Source organism: Echinops telfairi, unplaced genomic scaffold (assembly GCF_000313985.2).
Source record: "Echinops telfairi isolate 266 unplaced genomic scaffold, ASM31398v2 ScPeMD7_7466;HRSCAF=8504, whole genome shotgun sequence".
Classification (NCBI taxonomy): Eukaryota; Metazoa; Chordata; class Mammalia; order Afrosoricida; family Tenrecidae; genus Echinops; species Echinops telfairi.
Genome location: NW_022111366.1, coordinates 727646 through 728160, shown reverse-complemented (window position 1 = coordinate 728160; position 515 = coordinate 727646).

Genomic DNA, 515 nt, shown 5'->3' with positions numbered 1-515 from the left:
CATTCACATAAACTCACTGGCCTCTAAGTTTCCTACCTAACCTTTCGGGTGGCTGTTGTCAGTTTGACCCCACATAAATAGTTCTTTCAGGGCAGACATTCTTTTTTAATAAGCCAAACTATTGATTGGTTTAAAGAAGACTTCAGGGATATTTTTGATTAAAGGTTTAAAGATTGTTTGAGATAATAGTTTTAGGGGTTCAACCAGCCACAATGTCCCCCAAATATCTGGAGTATATGAGAATTTTAACTTCTGTACTTTTCCCCTTTTGATCAGGATTCCTCAATAGAATATTTGATCACACTATTCAGTAATGACAGCTGCACATCCTCGAGCACTAGTCTCAGGGTAAGAAGGCCTGTCAGGGAGACAATGAACTATTCACTCCATTTCTTTCCCCACTACTGGCTCTTTCGTCCTCTGTCACAACAGGTGAATAGAGGCCAATTGTACCTTGGATGGTCTTGGCTTTTAAGACTTGGATAGATTTTACTAATTTGTGGTTTTGCAGTATT